This window comes from Ascaphus truei, chromosome 16, assembly GCF_040206685.1.
Source record: "Ascaphus truei isolate aAscTru1 chromosome 16, aAscTru1.hap1, whole genome shotgun sequence".
NCBI classification, from domain to species: domain Eukaryota; kingdom Metazoa; phylum Chordata; class Amphibia; order Anura; family Ascaphidae; genus Ascaphus; species Ascaphus truei.
In genome coordinates this window covers 29691778-29700643 of record NC_134498.1, presented here as the reverse complement: position 1 = coordinate 29700643, position 8866 = coordinate 29691778, and positions in this window count along the sequence as shown.

Genomic DNA, 8866 nt, shown 5'->3' with positions numbered 1-8866 from the left:
GCGATCTAGTTATGTAATGTTTTATTACGGTGTAACTTCTAAAAGGAGCAGGGATAGAGCGCTGGCTGCTGTCCATGTTATTGCGACGCGTGAGGAATAGCGTTTCTGCTGGTAATTACAGTTGGCAGGTTGACCTGCACAATGCCACTAGCAGAATTAAGCAATGCTTTTTAGTCACACAACTAAATACATTACCTTGTATGTCATTGGGAGGAGGGATTTAAAGGCGAAGCAGCTCTGTTTCTTAAACACAAACTTTGTGTGTTTACACTTGGACAGAGATAAGAGACTTGCTCAGCTTGGAGGGATTTGAAACCAATTTTGGCTGCCCGCCTTCCGTCCCCCAGCAGGACATATCATGCATTAAACTGTGATGGTGCCCCGATTGGCACTATCGCATGGAGACTCCTATTGCAATCAGTGGGAGTTTCCATGCAATAGTGCTGATCGGGCATTGTTGCAGTGTCATGACAAACCCCCGAAGACAGAGATCATGCTTGATGAAATTTGGATTGGGTGCCTCCTGTAACGCTACCGGTCAGTCCTTCGCCCAGGGAAAGTCAGCCTCGGGCGACTCTAACACGTGGCAAGAAGTTAGAAGGATTAATGGCATTAGATGTCTGCGGTGGGTATTTCTGGGAAGCCCTGCTCTTTATAAGGCTTTGCCTGTTGTAAAGCAACTACGATAGGAATGGATATGCCTCCCTGCAGGACGCCACAGGTCTCGCCTTGGCTCAGTGGATCCGCCTCTCCTTCAGTCCCTTTCGGGAAATAAAAATGGCGGGTGGATATACTATTGCCTGTATGGCTATGAAGAAAATGAGATCTGTGGTTCTCTTCACTTACTGGCTGCCACAGTCGGCACCCTCACCCCCTTTTTTCTTTTACAAGCAGGGGGTCCCCAGAGCTGAAACTACATTAATTTCAGCTGCAGGAACCACCTGGTTCCCAAATTTGCTTCCTGGTCTCTAAATCCCCTGCGTGGCACTGGTCAATTCTTATTGGCTGCGTTACGTGGGGTATTTAAACCGCCCCTTAGTTTACCCTGGAGAGGGTAGTATCTGCCCTACCTTTTTAGCGCTCTCTCGGGAAACCACTTCCCATCCGGGGGTTGGGGGTATAAAGATGAGGGGGTTAAATAAATTCAAATGGGTAACTTTGTGGAAAAGATTGAAGGTGTTTCCCGCAGTGGCCAGCCCAGAAAAGTCCTGCTCTGGGAGAACAAGGGCTCAGATAGGAATATCCCTAACACCTCATTAACCCCTTAACTGCAAGACTCCTAGGGCCACATACAAACGATGGGGGGTCCATGTTAAAATGGACAGGAAGCAAAAGGTGACACACTGTGCTAATTTGCATGTCATTACCCAGAATCCCTGGCTGCAGTGGAAGCCCTGTATGCTAAGAGATAATGGGGAAGGGCAGGGCTGCAGACCTGTCTGAGACGTGGCAATGTGGGGTTTACTGAATTGATTTTTTTCTTTAACCGAATGGTAACCTGGAGCTGAACCCCGCTATTGTAAGTTAAGGGGACCCCCAAGTTACCAAGATAATTATAGCATTAGTTGCCGGGGCTGAAGCGTAGGAAACAATATGGCAGTTTGAATCTTCTGGGATCCGCTGACCAGTAGAAAGCCACAAAGTAATTGGCTGCGGCTTCCTGTTGGTCAAACAGTGCTGGCTATTTTCGATTCACTAAGAGGGACACCAGACACATTAATGATCTTGGTAAATGGGGGTTCTCCGGGGGCTCCCTGGTTCCCGCTATGTCAAAAATAAATTCGGGATAGCTGCTTTTAAGGGGCAATCCCACGTACAGGTGTCACCAACGTTACTGGAACCCGTGGCGCGCTCCCCGTGATGGAAATGACGCAATTACCCCGCCCTCTTTCTGCACGCATCTCATTCAAAGCAATGGCCGCTTCACCCGCTGCTGCGGTGTGCAGCGCGCCGGGTAATAATGCTGGCTATGTCTGCAGCTGCCCAAAAAAAACAACCTTTTCCCAAACAATTCAGCAATCTAATTGGCACCCTTTAAACTAATCTAACCATCCTAAAAATGAAGATTTGGCTTCTATTGTTTATCTGGAATTGAATGACAAAGTGCATGTCGTAGGGGCCTATGTGTGGGGGAGCATTTGTTATGCAAAAACTTTCTTGACACTTAACCCACCCTGGCTTATCAGAGAACCAATAAATAGCGAGTGGGAGGGGGGTGACTTACTGTGCAAACCCGTCAAACACAGCGATATCAGCCAGACAGGATCAAACCCTTTCCCGTCCCAGCATGCTTACAAATGAACTTTAACAAATTATTTAATAATACCTGTATTTCTAGGCGTCAGTCACTCAGATGTGACCCCTTAACACGTCACTGGCATTTGTACACACTTGTTCTAGGAAGGATTGCCCTTTTAACGATTATTGGCAAGTTAAGTTGCACTTTAATGTAATGCACTGTGATAGTTTTTTTGTTTTTTTTAATGATATTGAGCTCCCATATGTTATGCTTTAAACTAATGTTCAGCTGTTTGAATCAGGGAAGACTTTGGATATAACTTGTACTGACAAATACACACAAAAAAAAAATCAGAACCACAGATCACTGTCTAGTCTTCCTGAGCAAACGTCAAGAGGTTGGCTGCAATTGGATTGTGTCCAGGGTACATATACACAGGCAAACTGTGTTGGGAACATAATGGCTGCCTTTTACTAATGCCAGCGCTTACAGCCGTGTATTTGCAGTTATACTGGGAAAAAGCTCTGTGGTTGATATTCTCACATAAAACGAAACTTTACTGCCATGTGCCAGAAACTTTACTGAAAGAATCCATTATTTTGTCATTCAATGCCTTTGGAAATTATATAGAGGTCATATGTGGACCGACACTCAATGCGTCCGCGTAGACAGCTATTCAATATTCTATCAGACTCCGGCAGATAAATGTAGGGTTGCAGCTTCAGACTTGTATATAAATAGCAAATGAACTGTTCAGAGATATAGATTTTTTACACTGGGGTCCATATTGGGTGATAGTCAAAATACTGATGGTGTGTCTAACATAATGGCCGCTTCAGTGAGTAAACTCAGCAGCTACAATGCATCCTTATATTACGACACAGGAAACAGGAAAGTATTGCAAAGATCTTGCACTGGTTGGGAGGTGGGCTTAAACCTGCCATAGAAATCAAAGGATGCTTTAAAACTCATTAAAAATGACATTAAGAGTTGAAAAAAAAAAAAAAACCCAACAAAAAGTAACATATTTAATACTACAGAACTATTTTTATTTGTAAATACCTATATAAGATATCATATGGTTTTCCGCTTTAATGTAGCCTTATCAGTTCAGTTGACTATATGGGCAAATATATGCAGCAGATGATACATATGGCTATATAAGAGAATAATCGTCCTGGCATGCATTGCTTGGTGAATGAGGTAGTTGGCTTTTCCAGGTAGACTAGCTCCTAAAAGATCATCTTACATATATTTAGATTGGGTTATATACATGATTGCCTATGAATATTCTTACCACTGAAGTAGCAGTGCTGGTTTGAGGCACTTAAACTAACATGGTCCTTCTATGTAATGGATCGTCGTACTGCCAACCGACCTTCAATATAATGGATCATAGTACTGCCAACCGACCTCCAATATAATGGATCGTAGTACTGCCAACCGACCTCCAATATATAGGGGATCGTAGTACTGCCAACGGACCTCCAATATAATGGAACGTAGTACTGCCAACCGACCTCCAATATAATGGATCGTCGTACTGCCAACCGACCTCCAATATAATGGATCGTAGTACTGCCAACCGACCTCCAATATAATGGATCGTCGTACTGCCAACCGACCTCCAATATATTGGATCGTAGTACTGCCAACCGACCTCCAATATAATGGATCGTTGTACTGCCAACCGACCTCCAATATAATGGATCGTAGTACTGCCAACCGACCTCCAATATAATGGATAGTCGTTCTGCCAACCGACCTCCAATATAATGGATCGTAGTACTGCCAACCGACCTCCAATATAATGGATCGTCGTACTGCCAACCGACCTCCAGGTCATCATGAGTTCCTCAAGGGTCCACCAAGTTTTCATTGTTCACAGAATTGCAGACCCAGAATGCACTGGGAACCACATCAGAACGAATGGACCGGTTTTCGATCTCATGATGACATGGAGTGATAGATCTCTATAGCACGGGGCCACAAACGTGCGCTGAGCGTTGTGGATCTGGGTTATCGTGCGCTGAGCGTTGTGGATCTGGGTTATCGTGCGCTGAGCGTTGTGGATCTGGGTTATCGTGCGCTGAGCGTTGTGGATCTGGGTTATCATGCGCTGAGCGTTGTGGATCTGGGTTATCGTGCGTTGAGCGTTGTGGATCTGGGTTATCGTGCGCTGAGCGTTGTGGATCTGGGTTATCGTGCGCTGAGCGTTGTGGATCTGGGCCTGTGTGTGTCATCTTGCGCTGTTCTTTCTTAGAATAAAAAACAACGTAACAATGTAAACCCCCCGTCCCTCACTAAGCCATAGGAGGCTGATTATGTGACAAAGAAATGTATAACTGCCCTTTACTACAGCGAATCTCTGGTCATTTGTGCCTGGATATTTCTGAATGTTTGTTTTAAAAGATTCTTTGGTTCCTTTCCTTGAAATGAGAACAGCTGTTGCATGAACCTTCCCCCACTAACCTTTAGCCCAATTCCAATTCTGAGGGTCTTTGCTTTTTCTTTTAAGGAGAAAGGGGGAAGACTTCGGTTAGTTTGGAATTTGAGCTGTGGAGCGAGGAATTTGCAATGAGTTGAATTATAGTTGGGTGTAGGTGCAAAAAAACCCTCTAGGCTTTTAATTGGCAGATTTTCATTTACCTAAAGAGTATCACCTGCCATTTAAAGGTGCAAGCGAAGTAAAATATTCCGCAGCGGTTTTATTTGTCTGCGTTTCTCCTCTGAACTTGTTACCTGCTGCATTAATGGCCAACCGGGAAAATAGTTTTATCGCTCAAAATTAAAAAAAAAAAATACAAGTCATTAAAATGCTGCACCATCAAACTAAAGTAACCACTAATTACACATGCTTGACCCCTTATCTGTATGTTCTCGTTATCTCATAACTAATGCAGCTGTTTAACCTCTGCATTGCTGGGGTCTCACGCACTGAAAGGGTGAATCCCTTAGCTGCCAGGGAAGATTGAAACGTATTGGCACAGTAATGCGTTATAGGCATTTGGCAGCCAAGTGGTTAAATCAAACTACAATCCGTGTCCTGATGTTAAATGTGGCGTCATGTACATTTGTAAAATGTGTTTGTGTTGTACAGTATATAGTAACATTTAATTTCCATTGACACAATTAGGTCTATACAGGATTTTGTCACAAGCATTAAAAAGATGTAAAAACCTCACAAATACTATAATTTTAAGTGAACTTAGTTTAAAGCGGCAATATCAAGCGAAATAAGCTTTTTTTTTTTTTTTTTTAAGATGACAGTTTTGGGACGAGGCTTCTCCGTTACTGAACCATCTTTGTTTTTTTTTAACGCCACTGTTACGGAGATACTTACCGGTGTTCTACCGGGATATTTAAACATCCGTCCAATAGGGAGCCGCTACAGATGATGATGCCGCTTTCTATTGGCTCGTGGGATATGAGAAATCATGCTGCCATATTGATTTGTTAACACCGGTAACTACAATGCTAAATATCACAGCGACCCGGGGTCCCCAGGGCAATATCACAGAAATCAGGGGTCCCCAGGGCAATATCACAGAAATCAGGGGTCCCCATAGCAAAAGTCCCGCAGTTAATCTGGAGGATTCCCCCCTCCCACCCCCTTGGTTTTAATGCTGGGATTGCTGCTTTAAAATAAGTATTATTGTTATAATTTATGTCTAAGGTAACATGTATCGCAAGTTCTGTTCCTGTGGATTTTGTTTACTAATATAAATATGTAAATACTTTACCATTTTGTTTTTCCTGCATAATTTGAGTTATTAATAAGGTGCACTGTGTGTGTGTGTGTGTGTGGTGTGTGTGTGTATATACATTTATTATAAACATGAATCAAGAAGACGAAATGTGTCTTTCGTGGATTCTTTATTTGGTGTTGAAATTTGCAGATCCACGTCAGGCCGGGCCTCTCTGCAGCCAAATGGTGACCCCTATTGTGGGACTGGGGAGCGTCACATTGTGGAACTGGGGAGCGTCACATTGTGGGACTAGGGAGTGTCCCATTATGGGTCTGGGGAGCGTCCCATTGTGGGACGGTGGAGCGTCCTCTTGTGGGACTACGGAGCGTCCCATTGTGGGACTGGGGAGCGTCCCATTGTGGGACTGGGGAGCGTCCCATTGTGGGAATGGGGAGCGTCCACATTGTGGGAATGGGGAGCGTCCCAATGTGGGACTGGGGAGCGTCCCAATGTGGGACTGGGGAGTGTCCACATTTCTCAGGCAATTTCTGACTCAATGACATTTCATGGTAAAGCCTCAAGCTATCGGGAGTCGAAAACAACAGTGTCTGATGTTGTTCCCCTTGTAGCAGCTAATCTGAGTGTGTATCATATGACTGTGCCAGTCACTCTGGTGCCCCACAAAATGAAACGTTTTATCTCGTGAGTCATTTTCTTCTGTTCCACAATAGTGCCCTCGGACTCCAGGATATTGTCCTGATGCACTCAGATTTCTTTCACAGCTAATAACACCACTGGGAAAAACCAAATGCGCCACTTCCCAACCCTGCAAATAAATCACAGAAGGACGGCTGTTGCTGGTAAGATGGCTGAAAGTACTTACATCAAACACCTACTCATTAATGTTCCATTACAGATTGATTAGTAAACTCAGATTTTCTGAGAATACTTCAAATGTCATTTGCCCAAGTACTGCTCATGATAATAAAATTGTATATGAATTTCACATCTATAAATAGCGTATTGGGAGATCTTTCCCTTCCTGTAGAAAAAAAGTATTAGAGTATTTTTTTACATCAATATGACAAGTTGTAATCTAATCCGTCACGGCTTTCTCAAATTTCCAGTAATCAAACTATTTAGCACATCTGCCGGGAATATAGTGTTTGCCATTTCCCCCATCCTTGAAATCCCATATCTTATCTTTAAAAAAAAAAAAAATGTTGAAGAATAGAAAGCTCGGAGGGAAGACTGGTATCACGAAGAAAGACTCCTGTTTCCAATGATAAAAAAAAAAAATATGGCACCAGGACCAAAGCTGTACTGTTAAATAATAATAATAATATATTCTAACGTCTGCTTTATTCAAACAGTTATAGTAATTCATAGAGATCCGGCGTAGTATTCACCACGAAGTAGGAATTTCATACAAAAAGGTAAAAGAAAGGATGATGAAAATCTGGAGCCTGAAATAAGGTTTTCGACCGTTCATCTCTAATTGTATCTAATGGAAAACATGTGGATTATCTTATTAATATGTTGGAGTGTAAACAAGTACATTGACATGCAACATCTCTACCATTTTTATATTGTTTAAGATATTCATACTTTAGCAAATTAAGCCCGTTAGCATGATTTCTGTACAATAACTACGTTTCTTTTAAATAAATAATCACAGATTCCATTGTAGCACATTTTGCTCAACCCACAATGCTACTCGTGCTTCCTACAATGTATAATGGTCCCTTTATTCTTAACCTGTTTCTGAAAACATTAAATCAATTCATGTTTTCAAACAATATAGTTAAAAAATAATTTATCATGTCATTACTTTAAACAACAAAAGTACAGAATGGTGTAGTCTGTTACCTTTAATGCTGAAGTATCAATTTAAATTACATTTATTTATGTTAATTTCTTCCCCTCACTTTTCAGCCAAATGACAAAATAAGGGTTCAACTGCTATCGGAGATGGTCCAGCATGTCCAGAGGTCCAGTGACCATCAGAAAGAACCCCCCACTGAGAGTAGAGCAGGAGGATAGGACTTTTTAATGGTGCCTATGAACAACTTTTGTAAGCACATCTGCTTCTATAGTCTTCAACTCCTGCTGAGAACATGGAATGTTCGATCTCCAGTGGGAGACTTCAGATGAACACAGCTTAGCCAGAGACAAAGTTCCACCACCTGTTCTTCTTCCCTTGGGCTTTAGTAGAGAGAAAAATATGTGTACTTTTGTTATATACATTCCCCTTTTGTCAACCAGACATTATTACTGGTTGAGTTCCAAGTGGACTAAACACAGCTATATGTAAGATCAAGTTGGGTTTGGCTGTAGATGTGCACACTCCGTATGAAAACAACATGGTGTCTATTATAATTGTACCTCCACTTAGTTTGCCGATTAATTTGTTTCAAATCACTACTGTACATTCCTACAAGCTTTTGCTTTATCTACAAGACAATAGGAATCTGGCAGAAAGTGCGGAGCTACAATGCACAAAAAGGAGATGTAAAACAAAATGATTAGTAATTAAAGTGTTAATACATTTGTTCAGTATTTGTACTGGTGAATTAATTAATTAAACATTGCCGGCTGCTCTTTATAACTGCACATGTCAAAGAAAAACAAACAATGGATAACAGTTGACGAACATGAAATATTTGTAATCTAGGGCACGAATGTTCAATTGGCTGCATCATTTTGTGTTGACTCAACTTGCACATCTACTGTGAATCTGTACTAAAGATTCAGACGTATCTATGTGCATCTGATAAACTAATTCTGATAACCGAGGTTTCCGCATTACTTATTACAATCATTCAGATGAATATATGTTTTTATTGGAGAAAGAAAATTAGCTAAACATGATTTAGCCATCAAGGCTCTCAGATACACACAAATCTTTATTGATTACACAAATAATCAGGGTCAATAG